General features: G+C 34.8%; 1 pseudogene; it reads left to right on the top strand.

Annotated features, from left to right (window-relative positions):
* The first annotated feature begins 1,970 nt into the window (after positions 1-1,970).
* LOC102813753 lies at positions 1,971-3,015 on the top strand (annotated as a pseudogene).
* The last annotated feature ends 14,254 nt before the right edge of the window (positions 3,016-17,269 follow it).

Genomic DNA, 17,269 nt, shown 5'->3' with positions numbered 1-17,269 from the left:
AATTGTTTATCCTTTGCATTAAATTTATTTCAGACAGGTTTATACTTACAAACTGCCATACCTATAAACTGTATCATTCTTTCAATGTCTTCCTTGTAATAGTTTTTTTTTTTGTAAGTGTAGCATATTCAGGTTAATAATTGTTTTCAGAAAAGCAGACAGAAAGCTCATTTTGGAATTACTAATGTTAACATGTATTTGAAAGATCAAATGAATGTGCATGTATTATTTTCTTGGCTTACACACCCCCACAGTTCCTGCTCGTTTTCACTCAAGTAAATGTTCTTTAACATTTGTATCATTGCAGAGCACTACTTTGAATATAATGTGACAGAAACAGAACAAAATGTTGCAGAAGTTATTTCTAAGACATCTTCAGTATTCTCAGAGCTCTTTTATCCTGGCTTTTTTTTTTTTTTTTTTTTGCCAAATATGTGCTCTGAATCTTGAGAGGGCATTCTATGTGCTTCAAAATCTAATCGTAGGTCTTTTATGTACAACCAATTGCTGCTGAGTAGATTCCAACCCATGGCAACCCATATGTGTTTGATTAAAACTGTACTCCAAGGTTTTCCAGTAGCTGATTTTTCAGAAGTAGTTCACCATGTACATCTGGGTAGACTTGAATTTCTAGATGAGCTTGTTAATTGCTTGAACATCCAGATATTATTGGTCCTTTATGCAAAATATCCATATTCCTCTTCCTCTGCAGACTTTTGATTCTTTTCATTGTTCCTTCCAAAAAGGTGAGCTGTTCCATTGATAGACAAAGAAGATCTTTGGACTACTGCTTTGTCTATTTTCTTATCTTGTTTTGTTTGCTCAGTTGTCTAAGCAACTTCCTTTTGTTGACACCATTTATTGAAATGTTGCACCTGAGATGTTAAATATCAAAATACAGTTGTTGCTTCTGTGAAGTCTCACTGAGTTGGTTTTGACTGACCTTGTGCAGAGTTTCCATGGAGCAGCTCTTGGGCTGGAACCACAAACCTGGCAGTTGGCAGTCAATGCTAAGATACTAGCCAGCCACAAATGGCAACTGACCACTTGAAATGGGATTATTGAGACTGAGTCACTGTTTTAAAATTTTTATATAATTCTAAATTGACAAAAACTTATTGTCCGAACTACTGGACCCATTTAAATTAAATTTGGCAGTTTAGGTGTGTGGATCTACATTTTCAATTCTGTGCTTTAGAAACTCTAAATATGGATAAAATATTCCTGGTGTAAATTTAATGTTCAGTAACAAGTGGACTCAAGACCTTTTTTAGAGCCAACAAGCTTATATAAGAAGTAAACAACAAAAATCAACCAAATTGATATCTTAGACATACACAGAGTACTTAACCCAAAAACAGCACAATATAAATTCTTTTCCGGTACACCTTGAACATTTTCCAAAATGCATCATTTGTTGGACTATAAAGCAAGCCTCAATAAATTGAAAAAACAAAAAATAAAACACATTGAAATACTACAAAGCATCGTCTTACATCCCAGTCCTGTAAAATTAGAAATCAACAATTGGAAGACCAAAGAAAAATTCAAATATTTGGAAATTAAATAACACCATGCTTAAAAGCTCCTGGATAATACAAGAAATAAAAAAGTGAAATAAAAAACATTCCTTGAATCAAAAGAGCACAGAAACACAACATACTAAAACTATCAGTACACAGCAAAAGCAGTGATCATAAAGCAATTATAGCAATAAACACACAGATCCTAAACGAAGAAAGAAACAAAACTAACACATCACCATCTACAACAAAAAAGAGCATCAAGGTAACCTGAAGGCATCCAGAAGAAAAACTATAATAAATATTAGAATAGAAATAAATGAAAAAGGTAACTGAAAACAATAGAAAGAATCAACAAGAAAGAAGTTAAGCGTTCCGGTGTGTATTAAGCGTGTATGCGCACTGTGCACGTGTGTTGAGCCGTCTTAGTATTGGGTTGCGGCAAGTATGGACGCTTTGGACCAAGTGATAAAGCCAAAAACGAAATGGACCAAGAGATACCTTGAGAAGAGAGAACCAAAACTCACTGAAAATATTAAAAATGCCATGCTGATTAAAGGGGGAAATGCAAGTACTTAAAGATGTGTATTCACTGAAGTAACCATATGGCGTTCTATATAAAAAGAAAAATATTACAAGACCATTTGAGGATCAAACATCACTGGAATTCTTCTCAAAGAAGTCAGATTGTTCTTTATTCATATTTGGCTCTCATAATAAGAAGCGACCAAATAATTTAGTAATAGACCGTATGTATGAGTACCACGTGCTGGATATGATTGAATTAGATATGGAGAAGTTTGTCTCTCTAAAAGATAGTAAGAATAGTAAATGTCCTGAGGGAACAAAACCTATGTTAATATTTGCTGGTGATGATTTTGATCTAACTAAAGATTATAAAAGACTAAAAAGTCTTATTGATTTCTTCAGAGGTCCCACAGTATCAAATATCCGTCTGGCCGGTTTAAAGTATGTTCTGCACTTCACGGCGCTGAATGGGAAGATGCACTTCCGAAGCTATAAGTTGCTGTTGAAGAAATCTGGCTGTCGAACATCAAGAATTGAATTGGAAGAGATGGGAACCTCATTAGATCTGGTTCTAAGGAGGACATACCTGGCTTCCGATGACCTTTATAAGTTATCTATGAAAGTGCCAAAAGCCATCAAGACAAAGAAGAGGAAAAACATCTCCCATGATACTTTCGGTACAACTTATGGAAGGATTCACATGCAGAAGCAAGACCTAAGTAAATTACCTACCAGGAAAATGAAAGGATTAAAGAAGCGCGCCACAGAAAGAGTAACAGTAGAAGGTGAGGAGAAAAGATCAAAGAGAATTAAAAAAAAATTAATGGAACTTAGTCAGCAACTGCAGTTGTTGTTTTTTCCTCTTCAAACATTTAGTCCATTCAGACTTTCTTACAAGATTTTATTGTATATTTTTTACTGTGACAGTTTAACTAACCTATATATTATGTATGTAATATTATGAAAAATGAAAAAAAATAGTAAATTATGAAAAATATATATGCTACTATTAAATTTATGAAAAATAATACGCTACTATTAAATTTATGGGAAAAAAGAAATAAAGAAGTTAAGTCTCTGATAGGATTAAGAAAATGAACAAACCTCTGTTAAATCTAAAAGAAAAGGGTGTATGCAAATAACATGAATAAGACATTATATGGGTAACGTCACAACAGAACTAATGAAAATGAAAAGATAGTGACCAGTCTATGAAGAACTACACAAAAACAAACTTGAAAGTCTATAAGAAATGAACAAATATCTAGAAACACATGACTCACCTAAACTAACACAAACAGAAATAGAACACTTGAACAGAACTATAACAAAAAGAAAAACTCAGGTCTCTAAAAACTGCTAACAACAACAAAAATATCTGGGCTGAAATGACTTTACTTGTAAATTTTACCAAACTTTCAGAGAAGAAGTGACACCAACTCTACTCAGACTATTCCAGAACATAGGAAAGGATGGAAAACTCACTAATACATTTAACAAAGTGAGCATAACTCTCATACTTAAGCCTGGAAAAGATATTATTTTAAAAATGGAATTATAGACCAATATGCAAATTTCTCAGCATAATCCTAGTCAATAGAATCCAACAATTTTGACCAAGTTAGAGTCATATCAGGTATGCAAGAATGGGTCAATTTAAACAAACAAAAATATTCTACACAATCCATCACATAAATAAAGGAAAGAACCATATGATCATATCGATTAATGCAGAAAAGGTATTCAACAAAATCCAACGCACATTACTAATAAAAACACTCAATAAAGTAGGAATAGAAGGGAAACAGGAACTGCCAACATTGTGGATTAAACCAACCTTGTGGTCTAGTGCACTACACCAGGACTCAGTATATAAATCACTGGACAGCAGGGTAGCTTTCATTGCAAAGTAAGTTGTTCAAACTTACTAGCTGTTCTTTGGAAACCCTATACAGGGTCCCTGTGCTTCAGAATTGACTCAACAGCACTTAATGACAAAAAACAATAACTACATATATATAGAAAGTGAGACAGGGAAGGCAAGAACACCAACAAATATATATGTATATGGGAAAACATATATATGGTGTGGCATGGTGGGTTAATGCACTATACTGCAAAGTCAGTTTGATCTGCAACGTCAGTGGTTCAATTTACCAGCTGCTCCTCGGAAACCCTATACAAGGTCACTATGGGTTGGAACTGACTTGAAGGCACTTCACAACAAACAACAACTATATATATATATCATTGAAATATCTTTAAATTGTGCATGGCTGTTGATAACATTGAGTGTGCACATTAAATGATTCTGTCAGATAGATGAGTGACAGTGAATTATGTGGCAAATCATTTGTAAATCAGCCATGGCTCTGACTATGAAATAATTCACCACAGACTTGGGTTTCAAAAAGTTTGTATGAGATGGATATAAAAGCACCTCACAGAAGATCATAAACAGAAGTGTCTGGACGTTGGAAAACAAAATTTAGACTGACACTCAAAGGAAGGTAAAGGTTTCTTTTTAAAAATCATTACTGATGACGAGACATGGATTCATCACTATGATCCTGAGATTAAAAGGCAGAATATGGAGTAAAAACATCTTCAATCACTGATCAAGAAAAAGTTAAAAACTAAACCATCAGCTGAGAAATTGATGCTTACAGTTTTCCGGGATTTTCAAGGGGCAGTATTGGAACATTCTCAATAAAAATGTTCAGCAATCAACAGTGCTCATTACACTAAGATGCTCTTTGAAGAGCTGAAGTCTAAACTTCTGATTAAATGCAGATGACTGTTACCCAAGGGCATTGTGGACTTGCATGAAAATGCACATGCACACATCTCTGCCCACACTGTTGACACCCTGTAAAAACTTCATTTTGAGGTATTAAAGCATCCTCCCTACAATCCTGATCTTGCTCCATTGGACTTTTACCTGTTTGGTCCCCTGAAAGCAAACCTTCAAGGACCAAGATTCACCTCAGATGAAGAAGTGAAGGCAGCAGTGCATTCATGGTTCAGAGCTTAGCCTAAAATATTTTTTTATAATAAGGGAATACAAAAGCTTTTTGAAAGATGGACAAAGTATATTGAAAAGCAAGGAGATTACATCAAAAAATGATGTATTTGTCCTTTCTAAAACTTGATTAAAATGAATTGCACAGGCAGAATGCAGATACTTTTTAACTCTCCCTCGTGTGTGTGTGTGTGTGTGTATCTTAAAGCAAACAACAGAACTAGCACCATGCAAACAAACACCCACCTTTAGAAAAACTACTAAGATCTACTTTTATAATAAATATACTAAATGCAAAGCACTCATGTTAGAATTTTCCATAAAACGTATGTATAATCATCTCATATAATCCATACAAGAACTAATGCAGTAAGCATACTTAGTGTTTAAAATATAACATAACAATAAAGCTAGGTTCACAGAGTTTAATGACTTGTCCTTAATATATACCTAAAAAGATGTACATCCAAGTTCTGAATCCAGAGATCTAATCCAAATACCTGGGTCTCTACCTTCTCTGTTGCTTCTCACCACTATGGCAAGAGCACAATTGTGAGGAACCTGGGAAAGAGAAATTTAAAATGAACTTCATCAATTACTTGATATAAATCAATTCAAGATAAAATAAATGCAAAGGTGCTTAGAGGTATGAATAACTGCTAAATAGAGATGGGGTTGATATTTATTAATCTGTGACAGTGTGCCCTGTTCTATATACAACATATTCATTTGCATATTCACAAATGTGTTGTGAAGTGGTCATTATGACTCTTTACAGAATATAAAACAGATTAGTAAAACAAGTGCTTTATTTGCATACAACAATGGAGAATTAAACCCAGAAATCCAGGTCTATCTTAATTTCAGAAGTACTGATGTTTCACTGAGGAGTAATGTGTTGGGTTGCAAAGGTGGTTAGAATTGCAAGGTCAGCAGTTCAAATTCACCAGCTATTCCTCAGAAATCCTATATAGGACACTATGAGTCAGAACTGACTCAGTGGCACTTAACAATAACATCTTAAATTAAAAGTTTGGACCTATTTTTTGTTCTTTTTAGTTTTCCTAATAACAAAATTCTACAATATATTTCCACCACTTGTTTGACAGTTTGTCATATGCAAATTTAAACTGAAGCTGAAGAAAATGAAAATAAGTCCAAGAGAGCCAAAATATGACCTTGAATATATCCCACCTGAATTTAGAGATCATCTGAAGAACAGATTTGATACATTAAACACCAAAGACACCAGACCAGAAAAGTTGTGGGATGACATCAAGAACATCATACAGGAAGAAAGCAAAAAAGTCACTAAGAAGACAAGAAAGAAGGAAAAGATCAAGATGGATGTCAGAAGAGACACTGAAACTTGCTCTCCAGCGTAGAGAAGCTAAAGCAAATGGAAGAAATGAAGGGGTGCAAGAGCTGAACAGAAAATTTCAAAGGTCAGCTTGAGAAGACACAGTCAAATATTACAATGAAATGTGAAAATATTTGGAGTTAGAAAACCAAAAGGGAAGAACACACTCAGCATTTCTCAAGCTGGGAGAACTGAAGAAAAAATTCAAGCTTCAACTTTAACTATTGAAGGATTCTCTGGGCAAATTATTGAATGATGCAGAAAGCATCAAAAGAAGATGGAAGGAATACACACAGACACTGTACCAAAAGGAAATGGTTGATGTTCAACTGTTTCATTAGGTAGCATATGATCAAGAGCCAATGATATTGAAGGAGGAAGTCCAAGTTGCATTGAAGGAATTGGCAAAGAACAAGGCACCAGGAATTGAGGGAATAAAAATGGAAATCTTTCAACAAAGTGAAGCAGCACTGGAAGCACTCAGTCATCTATGCCAAGAAATTTGGAAAACAAGTATCTGTCCAACTGATTGTAAGAGATCTGTATTTGTGCCCATTCCAAAGAGAGGTGACTCAATGGAATGCAGAAATCATTGGATAATATCTTTGATATTCCATGTGAGTAAAGTTTTACTAAAGGCGATCATACATTGACATACAACTTCCAGAGGTTCAAGCCAGATTCAGACGAGGATGTGGGGCGAGGGATACCTTTGCTGATGTCTGATGGATCTTGGCTGAAAGCAGAATACCAGAAAGATGTTTACATGTGCCTTATTGACTACGCAAAGACTTTTGAGTGTATAGATCCTGACAAGCTCTGGACAACATTCCGAAGGATGAGTATTCTTGAACACATAATTGTGTTCATGAGGAAGCTGTGCATGGACCAAGAGGCAGTTGTTCGAACAGAACATGGGAACACTGAGTGGTTTAAAATTAAGAAAGCTGTGCGGCAGGGTTGTATTCTTTCACCGTACTTATTCAAACTGTATGCTGAGCAAATAATCCAAGAAGCTAGGTTATATGAAGAAAAGTGTGGCATCAGAATTGGAGGAAGACTCATTAACAACCTGCATTATGCAGATGATTCAACCTTGCTTGCTGAAAGTGAAGAGGACTTAAAATACTTACTGATGAAGATCAAAGACCACAGCATTTGATATGGACTGCATCTCAATGTAAAGAAAACAAAATCCTCACCACTGAACCAGTAAACAACATTCTTATCAGTGGAGAAAAGGTTGAAGTTGTCAAGGACTTCATTCTTCTTGGATCAACTATCAACACTCATGGAAACAGCAGTGAAGAAATCAAATGACATATTGCATTAGGCAAATCTGCTGCACAAGAACTTTTTTAAGTGTTGAAGAGCAAAGATGTGAGCTTGAGGCAAAAGGTGCACCTGACCCAAGCCATGGTACTTTCAATAACCTCATATGCAACCTCATATGAAAGGAGGACAGTGAATAAGAAAGACCATAGAAGAATTGATGCTTTCGAGTTATGGTGTTGGAGAAGAATATAATATTGGATGTGCCGTGGGCTGCCAAAAGAACCAACAGATCTGTGTTAGAAGAAGTACAGCCAGAGTGCTTCTTGGAGGCCAGAATGGCCAAACTTCATCTCTCAGACTTTGGACTTATTGTCAGGAGGGACCAATGGCTGAAGAAAGATATCATGTCTGGTAAGGTGGAGTTTCAGAGAAAAGGAAGAAGACCCCCAGCAAGATGTATTGGCAAAGTGGCAGCATCACTGTGCTCAAGTGTGGCAACAATTGTGAGGTTGGCCCAACCTGTTGTGCGAAAGGTCGCTATGATATGGTACTGACTTGATAGCACCTAACAATATGTAATTTTATGAGAATGGTAAGGTAACATATCTTAGAAAATATTTATTGTTATTCTCACAGTGGCTCAAAAAGTTTTAGTTATTTATGTTATTCTATGGTGCTGTTGGAGTCCTGGTGTGGTGCTGTGGGTTAATGCATCAGACTGCCAAGATGTTTAAACTACAAGGTTAGCAATTCAAGCCCACCAGTTGCTCCTCAGAAACCTTGTACAGGGTCGCTATGGGTCGGAACTGACTTGACAGCATTTCATAACAACAACAACATGGTGCTGTTGTTAAGTGTCGTTGAGTAAATTTCAACTAAAAAGAACCTTTTATAGGGTTTCTGAGTAGCAGCTAGTGGGTTTGAACTATTGATCTTGTGGTTACCAGTCCAGCACTTATCTTACAATGCCACTCCTATTCTATAATAACTCTAAATATTGAGTCCTTATATGAAATACTGGCTTTAATTCTTGACTTATTGCATTGCTTCTCTGACTAAAATCACATCCTCTATGTTTTTGTATATATTCCCTGGGTTTACTGTTAGAATAGTATGAGTACTAGAGCCACATAGGCAGGTACTTCAATCTCATGAGTAAGTACTCCATAAAGTGTGTGATAGCTAAATTCTCAAAGATTGAATATTGACATGTGCAGCTACAATGAAATAATTCTGCCATCCAACAACCCTCTGTTCAAGTTTGTTGTTGTTAAGTGCCGTCAAGTCGGTTCCGACCCATAGCGACCCTGTACAGGGTTTCCGAGGGTGTAAATCTTTACGGGAGTAGAAAGCCTCATCTTTCTCCCGTGGAGCGGCTGGTAGTTTCGAACTGCTGACCTTAAGGTTCATAGCCCGATTCGTAACCACTACGCTACCAGAGCTGTTCAAGTTTATTCAGAGATAAAATGGATTACATAGATCATTTTAGGTTGTCACTGTAGTCATTTAACACTCATTTTTTAAATTCACTTTGTAAATGTAAGTTTCCCAGAATATTTTATTATGTTTACTACAGTTTTCTAATCTACTGTAGAAATGGTCCAGCAAATGCCAAATTGGTTGAACTACATTTTCTGAAAGACAGTTGAATTGATATATTTTTCTTTTGCATGACACTTGTATATAAGATCATCTTTCAAATATATTAAATAAAAGAAACAGTTACAAACAGTGTGTCAACATGTTCTCAAAAAATATGTGGAACAGTTGATAAGTGGGCTGGCCTGGCTGAAGTTTAGAAACCATAGTAAGAAATAATGAATGAAGCAGTTCTGATACCTTTGAAATTTAATGTTTGTAATATCTAGAAATATTTTAACATACTGATTTAGTTTGAACTCTAAATTATTGAAAGTTAATTGTGCTTTAGACTTCACACTACCACATAGGAAATCCACATAGGAAGATCTGGAAACAGAATATCTTAATTTCTTAATTTTTCAGAAATCCTAAACTTCATTTTTATATTTTAAGCTATGAACATTGAAATTAATATCTTATACTCTGCCACTTTCATGAAGGATTAACATACCTTTTGACAGTGTTATGAGAGTAAGTAGAATATTGTTTTTAAAATTGTATAAAATTCTTACAGTGTAACCCCGTAGCTTAGAAGCCAGGTAGCAGATTGAAATGTCCATTCAATTACAGTTGGAAAACACAGAACAGGAAAAAAAAAGTAACAATGATAGAAAAAAAGAAAAAAAATTGTAGACTCAGAAAACGATCCTCTTAATTAGTAAAATATATTTAATATTATTCTTTGTTGAAAGTTGACCTTAAATAAGCAACATTATCTAGTGAAATACCATTGGGGAGATTTCCAAAATAATGCAGTAAAAGGTATTAAATAAAAATATTAATTAGGTACATGTTGGTATAGAGTGATGTTTTTGTTGTTGTCATTGAGTCGGTTCTGGCCCATACCCTGTATGCAGTTTTCAGACCACCAATCTTGCTGTTCATACTGACCTTGAGGTCAAAAACTTATCCTACATCACCAGTGGAGAAAGGTTAAATTGGGTGGTAAAAATGCTTAGAAAAGATAGTCTTTTGACCAGATTCATGGATTTGCATTGACAGAATATGTAGAGATGCTTTTTCAAGTAACATACACTATGTTACCATATATTGGCAAATGTTAGGACCAGGTGGATTGTTTTGGCAAACATGTAAGAACCAGAGCAAGAATTAAGAATACCAATGAGTGGAGGTGAGGTTACAGATCATGAAGAACTTAACAGGATTCAAAATTTGGAGTAATTAAAAAATAAAAAATAAACCTGAAGTGCAGTTATTTCATATTATGAAAATTAGTATTGTAAGTACTTGCTAATTGATCAAGTTGTACCTGCTATCATATTTAATAATAAAGTGTGTATTACCAGACTACCATCAATAACTGGAAAGATTCTGCTCCCTTAGTCAAAATTATCAGGTACTCTTACATATATGATAAAATCTCCTTTAAGGCTGATGTATATATTATTTTCTAATAACTTTCTAACCTAATTCTGCTGTATTCTACTGACAAACATTTGTTTTACAGTTTGTTGTACTGTTGTGGTTTGCATATTGCTGTGATGCAGGAAGCTATGCCACTGGTATTACAAATAACAGCAGGATCACTTATGCTGGATAGCTTTCAGTGGAGCTTCCAGATTGACACTGAGTAGGAAGAAGAGACAGACGTGACCTACTTCGGAATGTTTATCCATTTAAAACCTTATGAATAGTAGCAGAACATTGTCAGATATGCTGATGGAAGATGTGCTCTTCAGTTGGAAGACACTCAAAATACGACTGGGGGAAGAGCTGCCTCTTCAAAGTAGAGTTGATCATGATGACGTGAACACAGTAAAGCTTTCAGGATGTTCATTTGCTGAAGGAGCACAACTCAAAATGAGAAACAGCTATAAACATCCATTAAAAAATGAAACATGCAATGTATGAAGTGACTCTAGGGAAACTAAAACTTACTCAAAAATGAAATGAAACACATAAGGACAGATATTCTTAGAATTAGAGATATGAAATAGACTGGTATTTGCAATTTTAAATTTGACAATTATAGTGTTTACTGAGCAAAGAATGACAAATTCAAGAGCAATGACATAGCATTATTCCCTACAAAAAAGACCAGTTAATACCACTGTTATTCAAATTTACAAATAAGCCACTAAGAACACTGATTATGAAATTAAAGAGTTTTACCATCTTCTTCAGACTCCTGGTGTGGTACTGTAGGATAAACACTGGACTGCTAACCACAAGGTCTGCATTCAAACCCACCAGCTGCTCCTCGGACACCTTATACAGGGTCATTATGAATCAGAACTGATTAAACACCACTTAACAACAACAACTACTTCTTCAGTCTGAAATGATCAAAGATGCAGTCAAGATGTATTGATAATTATTGGTGATTGGAATATAAAGGTTGGAAAAAAAGAGAAAAGATCAGCAGTTGCAAAATTGGCTTTGGTAGTAGAAATGATGCTGGGGATCACATGATGGAATTTTATAAGAATTCTACAGACAGTGGAACAGACCATCAATTGCCCATATACAATTTTAGATTGAAGATGAAGAAAATTAAAACAAGTTCACAAGAACCAAAATATGACCATGAACAGAAACCACCTTAATTTAAAGACCACCTCAAAAATAGATTTGACACTAATGACCTAAGAAAAATTAGGCAGCAGTGACCAAAGACCAAAAGAGTTGTGGAATGACAACTGTGCAACAGATAGGGAAGAAAGCAAGAAGTCATTAAAATGACAGAAAAGAAAGAAAGACTTAAATGGATATCAGAAGACACTTTGAAACTTGCTTTCCAGCATAGAGATGCTAAAACAAATGGAAGAAATAAGGAAATCAAAGCGCTGAGCAGAAAATTTCAAAAGGCAGCTAAAGAAGATAAATTCAAGTTTTATTGAAGGACTTTATTGAAAGTATCATTGAAAGTATCAAAGACAATGGAAGAAATACACATTCTCTGTTCTAAAAAGAGATGGTCAATACTCAATCTTTTCAAGAAGTAGCATATGATCAAAAGCCAATGGTATTAAAAGATGACTAAACTGCGCTGAAGGAATTGGCAAAAACAAGGTTCCAGGAATTAAAGAAATGCAAATTGAAATCTTTCAACAAACTTATAAAGCACTGGAAGCACTCATTTATGTCAAGAAATTTGGAAGGTATTTATCTGGCCACTAATTGGAAGAAATCCATATTTTCGTCCATTCCAAAGTGAGGTGTTCCAATGTATCAAACAATATCATTAATATCACATGAAGTAAAATTTTGCTGAAGATAATTTTTAAATGGCTGCAACAGTACATCAGTAAGGAACTGCCAGAAATTTAAGCCTAATTCAGAAGAGGATGTGGAATGAGGGATATCACTGCTGTTGTCTAATGGATCTTGACTGAAAACATAGAATAACAGAAACATGTTTACTTGTGCATTATTGACTATGTAAAGTCTTTCCACAGTGTGGATCATGACAATCTATCCATTATATTGTGAAAAATGAATTACCTAGAACATTTAATTGTGCTCATGAGAAACCTATGCAAAGATCAAGAGGCAGTTTTTAGAATAGAACTAAGGGATACTGAATGTTGAAAATCAGGAAAGGTATGCACCAAGGTTTTATTCTTTCACCATACAATCTATATGCAAAGCAAATAAAGTGAGAAGCTGAATTATATTATGAAGAATGAGGCATCAGGGTTGGAGGAAGACTCATTAAAACTTTGTGGTATGCAGATGATACAACCTTGCTTGCTGAAAGTGAGGATTTTAAATATTTACTGATGAAGATCAAAGACCACAATCTTCAATATGGATTGTACCTAAGTTTAAAAACAAACAAAAATCATTGCAACTGGACCAATAAATAACATCATGATAAATAGAGAAAGTAGTTGTCAAAAACTTCATTTTGCTTCGATCCACAATCAACTCTCATTTAAGTAATAGTCCAAAAATTAAACAACGTACTGAATTAAGCAAATCTCCTGCACAAGACCTCTCTAAGAGTTTATGAGGAAAAATATCAGCTTAAGGACTAAGGTGTGCCTGACCCAAACTGTGCTACTGTGCTATTTTCAATAGTCTCGTGTGCTTGTGAAAGTTGGAAAATGGATATTGAATATCGAAAAAGAATTGATACATTCTGGAAAACAATATTGAAAGTACCTGCTAGAAAAACTAACAAATCTATTTGAAGTATACCAAGAATGCTCGTTGGAAGCCAGGGTGGTGAGACTTTGTCTCTCATACTTTGGTCATATTATCAGGAGTGCCTAGTCCTGGAAAAGGACATCATGCTTGGTAAAGTGGAGGATCAGTAAAAGACAGGAAGACCCTCACAGGAGATTAATTGTCACAGTGGTAGCAGCAATGTTCTGAAGTTTAGCAATAAATGTGAGTATGGTGAACCACCTGGTAGTATTTCATTCTGCTGTGCATAAGGTTACTATGAGTCAGAACCTACCTGACAACATCAACAAAAGCAATTGGCAGACTGGTTTATCAATTTCATATTATTGGGCCTAATATTCATATAACAGTAAGTTGTGCAAAATACATTTTGATTATCCATACATCCAAGATAAATGCTACTTTGATTATAAGGAATATTTCTCTAACTAGCAATGAAACATATTGATCATAACCAACAAAAATAAATACTGTTTTATTTCATTATACTTTTTTTTCTCTCTCTAAATCTGGGGAGAATAGATATTTCATTGAAATGTACTACATTTCTCATGGGAAATATTATATAATATTTTAGCTTCTGAACATGTTCTTTGAAGAATACCAGTAAAACATGTTGATCTATCCTTGCAATAAGCAAAGGACACATTATAGTCTTCCTTTTAAAATATGACATTTTAAAATTATTTTTTAAACCCAATGGTTAAAAATGTGAAGTTTAATAGCTGCATATCTGATTAAAAGTTTGGCCATGCCTGGATAAACCAATGTTTATTTTTAATCTCCATAAATTTCAATCCAATGTTTGAAGCCATATAAAAGAAAATATGGTTAAAAGTGTCTATAAGTGATTATTTGGGAAAACTTAAATATGCTATAACAAAATTGTGTTAAGCGCCATCAAGTTGGTTCCAATTCCTAGTAATACAGTTTCCTATTAGAAGATGATGGATTTGAACCACTTATCTTGTGATTAGCAGTCCAGTGCTTATCCTAGAGAGGCATACCAGGACTCCATATAACAAAATTAATACATTTTTAATAAACATTGGATTTGATTGTATTTGCATTTTTGCTGTTTAGTTCGGATTTGGAAGTTATATTCTTCGTGAAAGCAGACCACCTATATGCTTCTTTGGCTAATAAGCAGACAAGCTTTGTAATTTCTCTTCCACTTGTGTAAACTTTTTCAATTTTCTGTTAGCTAAAATTTAAGTTAATTCTGCATGTAGATTTCTATCTTGGCTTGCGCATTGTGACCATTTCCTATTTACTAAAGTAGATAACTCTTATCTTTCCTAAACCCATTTATTTTATCTTTATTACTATACTGCCAGACTCTCAGGCTTTCTTACATTTATTTTATTACAGTTTTCTTATTACTGGAATTTTCTTACACTAGTGATGGATTGCCACTGGCCTTTTGTCTTTCAACTCTCTGTTATAATAAAAAGAAAATATCTCTAACAAAGACACATTGGAGAGTGTTCAGTAAGAATACTAAGTCACAGTTTATAATCCTGCACCTTTATTTCTGTGGATGAAATAATATCACATAGTCGCATCTTTATTAAAACAAATAGGGACAAATGGACTTCAGTGTTCTTCAAATTAATTACTATAATGGCAACAGGCAGGTATGTAACATGATACAAACTGTTTTGGGAATAGTCATTAATTTGTATGCTGATGTTATTGTTTTTGTTAAATGCCATCAAGTTCTTTCCCATTCATAGCAATCATGAGGGGCAGCTGTGGCTTTGAACCACTGACCTTGCAGTTAAACATCCAGTTCTTACACTGCAATGCCACACAAGAGCTCTCATAGGCTAAGATTCAAAATAATTTTCTTTTTATTTTTATGGTCAACTCATATATATATATTATGCCTTCTACATTCATTAAATTTTTTTTCTCTTAGACATATTTCTGAGAAGTTAGGAAAAAATCTGAATAAGTGCATGGTTGTTTATTTGAAAATAAGTTCAGATGCTGTTGCAAAATTTACTCTGAGGTAGAAAGAAAACATGTATACTATAGGCCAAGTGAGGAGTATTAATTTATGTGTAATTCTAAATTATACCATTACACTGTATCTGAGTAGAATACTTTTTACCATAATTCAAAGAGGGGTGTCTATCATTCACACAAAGTGCTATTCTCAGGGTCTATGCATATTTGCACTACAAGAAATATATTAAAAGAGCTATCCATGATATAAAAGTGATGAAAAATTAACTGAAAGCATCCTTTTGTTGTTGTTAAGGACCTTCGAATCTATTCCAACTCACATGACCCCTGTATAGGGTTTCTGAAGAGCTAATCGTGGGTTTGAACCACCAATCTTGGAGTTATCAGTCTAGTGCCACACCAGTTAAAATAATGTGCTTAGAATTATATTTACTATTTTTCTTCATATACTTGTTTTCTACTACTGCTGTAATAAATTACCACAAAATTAGAATTTTAAAGTATTACAGACATATCTCACACTAGATATTAGGGTCAGAAATCTGAAAGGTCAGTAATCTCAACAGGCAGAGATTTAGGTCCTGACAGGGCAACTGATTTTTTTAGAACTAATTAATTTCTTTGCTTATTCAAGTTTTCCTGATAATTCCATTCCTTGTGGTTATAGAATTGAGGCCCTGGATTCCTTAATGTGGTAATCGGCTAAAGGGTGTTCTAAGCTTCTAAAGGTTGTTCATATTCCTTGGCTTGTGATTTCCTGCCTCCATCTTCAAAGCTAGAAACAGTGTGCCTAGTCTGTCACATTACTTAAAAGCTTTCCTGATCCTTCTTAATATTTTTGCAATTTTCTTCCTCTTTTTTCTCCTTTCATCTTCCAATATTAATGACCCAAGAAAAAAATTGGGGCCCATTTGGGCAACTCATATTAATATCCCATTCTAAAATCTAAAATTTAATAATAGCTGCAAATTCCTTTTTGTTTTGTAAATGAATGTATTCACAGATTCCAGACATTTCTTGTTGTTAGGTGCCATCAAGTCGGTTCCGAATCATACCGCCCTTATGCACCACAGAAAGCAACACTGCCCGTCCCTTTGCCAGCCACACAATCCTTGTTCCGCTTGAGCTCATTGCTGCTACCACTGTATCAATTCATCTTGTTGGTGGTCTTCCTCTTTTTTGCTGATCCTCCACTTTACCCAATGATGTACCTCTCCAGAAACTGGCCCCTCCCGAAAATACATTCTAAGTATGATAGACAAATCTCACCATCCTGGTTTCTAAGAAGAATTTTGGCTGCATTTCTTCCAACACAGATTTGTTTGTCTTCTAGCAGTCCATGTTGTTGTTGTTGTTATGTGCCGTCGAGTCAGTTCCAACCCATAGTACAGGGTTTCCGAGGGTGTAAATCTTTACAGGAGTAGAAAGCCTCATCTTTCTCCCGCGGAGCAGCTGGTAGTTTCGAACCGCTGACCTTAAGGTTCTCAGCCCGATTCGTAACTACTACGCTACCAGAGCTCCTTTCTAGCAGTCCATAGTACTTTTAATATTCTTCTCAACAACCTTAACTCAAACGCATCAATTCTTCTATGGCCTTTCTTATTCACTGTCCAAATTTCATATGCATATGAAATTATTGAGAATATCATGGCTTGGGTCAGGTAACCTTAGTCCTGAAACTGATATCTTTGCTCTTGAACACTTTAAAGACATCTTGTGCAACAAATTTGCCTAATACAATATGTGGCTTGATTTCTTGACAGCTGCTTCCATAAGTGTTGCTAGTGAATCCAAGGA

This window comes from Chrysochloris asiatica, unplaced genomic scaffold (assembly GCF_000296735.1).
Source record: "Chrysochloris asiatica unplaced genomic scaffold, ChrAsi1.0 scaffold00017, whole genome shotgun sequence".
In the NCBI taxonomy this organism is placed as follows: Eukaryota; Metazoa; Chordata; class Mammalia; order Afrosoricida; family Chrysochloridae; genus Chrysochloris; species Chrysochloris asiatica.
Note: the sequence above shows the minus strand (reverse complement) of the source record. Positions and strands in the feature narration are given on the sequence as shown.